This window comes from Solea senegalensis, unplaced genomic scaffold, assembly GCF_019176455.1.
Source record: "Solea senegalensis isolate Sse05_10M unplaced genomic scaffold, IFAPA_SoseM_1 scf7180000015308, whole genome shotgun sequence".
Lineage (NCBI taxonomy): Eukaryota > Metazoa > Chordata > Actinopteri > Pleuronectiformes > Soleidae > Solea > Solea senegalensis.
The window spans coordinates 12,878-15,000 of NW_025321290.1; positions in this window are offsets into that span (position 1 = coordinate 12,878).

Genomic DNA, 2,123 nt, shown 5'->3' on the forward strand with positions numbered 1-2,123 from the left:
TGACAGTGAACGTGTGAAGGAACATGTGGACTCTCCCTTTAAAACTCCGCCTCTCTTTATCGACATAACGATAAAGAGTTTCTCTTTATCCTGAAGGATCCTGAACTCTCCCTTTAAAACTCCGCCTCTCTTTATCGTTATGTCGAGTGTGGCCCCCAGCCCCCGGCCCCAGCTCACGCTGAATCACTTCTGTTAAACACTGAACTCACAGCAAATTGACTATTACTTCAAAGTGGCCTGTGATTATGGGGGGGGGCTGTGTGTGTGTGTGTGTGTGTGTGTGTGTGTGAGTGTGTATTGCTAGTGAACCCGTGAAGGAATGTCAACGGTTGAGGAAACAACACCAGAGAGGCAACGGCCGTGCAAGAGTGAACGAGCGAGAAAGACGAGTCAGAGACAGAAGACGTGAGACGACCATGGAGATTATTGTAGTTTACTGGAATATTAGGTCATGAGTCACATGAGTGACCACTCCTGAGAGGTCACATGGTCTGCACAGAGGTCACATGATCTTTCTCTGGGTTCTCCGGCTTCACTGTCCACAAACATGCAGCATGAGGATGGGGTTTGTCTCTGTGCCCCTGTGATGGACAGGTGAATTTGGTGGGCCAGGTTGTGACTCCGCCTATCACGGTTTTAAATGAATAATAATGATGTGTTTTTATGATCTGATGAAACCACAGCTGTTTACTTAGTTACTTAGTTACAGCTGGCTTCACTTGTAGGTGTCACTAAATCCCACACATGTGATATATAAATACTGACTTTGTCTCTAAAGTTTAAAATACTTCATAACATTTAACAGACAGATTATAGTGTCACATGAGTCTGGAATAATAATCCAGCGTTGCTTTAACTAAACACCAGATTACAAATTTATTGTCAAAAGTTAAATAAACTTCAACTAAAAAAACACTTCAGTGAAGAGAAACTGTTTTCATACAGGGGTCATCGAGAGGTCATTGAGAGGTCACTGATGTTTTCTCATCACACACACACACACAAGAAAAAAAGAAACAATACGTTATTACGTTATATTTTATATTTCAAACAATACGTTAATACGTTATATTTCATTTTTATTTCTTCCAAATCTTTATGTTCTTTTAAAATATTTTTTTCCTCTTTGTAGGAAAATTACATTGGAAAGTTTATATGAAACAAAGTTACACTGAAAATCTAAATAATGTGTAAAAGTGACAGAGTTTAGATAAATGTTTGATTCAAGAATTCCGGTTAAAACGACTCATTATTTACAGTAACAATATAAATGTGTGTGTGTGTGTGTGTGTGTGTGTGTGTATGTGTGTGTGTGTGTGTGTGTGTGATGGCCAGCAGTCTGCCCTTCCCCTGAGAACGTAACGGCTCAGTGCAATCGGAAAGGGACAGAGGGGAGGGGCCGGGGTGAGTGGGGGTGAGGGCGGGGTGAGATGGAGGTGAGGGCGGGGTGAGATGGAGGTTGGAGGCAGGGGAACATGTGTAGGTTGCAGCAGGTAACAACTCAGGTGTGTGTGTGTGTAGCACCACATACAGGTCTGACATATGTACTACAGCTAGCTACAGTTTAATTTAGTTTGTAGGTAGGAGTTTAATTTAGTTTACTTTAGTTCACTTTAGTTTGTAGGGAGGAATTTGGGTTAGTTTAGTTCAGTGTAGGTTAGGTTAGCTTACTTCAGCTTAGTTTAATTTAGTTTGTAGGTAGGGGTTTAGTTTAGGTTAGTTTAGTTTAGCTTAGTTTACTTTAGTTTGTAGATAGGGGTTTAGTGTAGGTTAGTTTAGTTTAGTTTGTAGGTAGGGGTTTAGTTTAGCTTAGTTTACTTTAGTTTGTAGGTAGGGGTTTAGTTTAGGATAGTTTAGGTTAGTTTAGTTTAGCTTATTTTAGTTTGTAGGTAGGGGTTTAGTTTAGGTTAGCTTAGCTTAGTTTAGTTTGTAGGTAGGGTTTAGTTTAGTTTAGCTTAGGTAGGGTTTAGTTTAGCTTAGTTTACTTTAGTTTGTAGGTAGGGGTTTAGTTTAGTTTAGCTTAGTTTAGTTTGTAGGTAGGGGTTTAGTTTAGGTTAGTTTAGTATGTAGGTAGGGTTTAGTTTAGTTTAGGTTTTAGTTTAGGTTAGCTTAGTTTGTTTGTA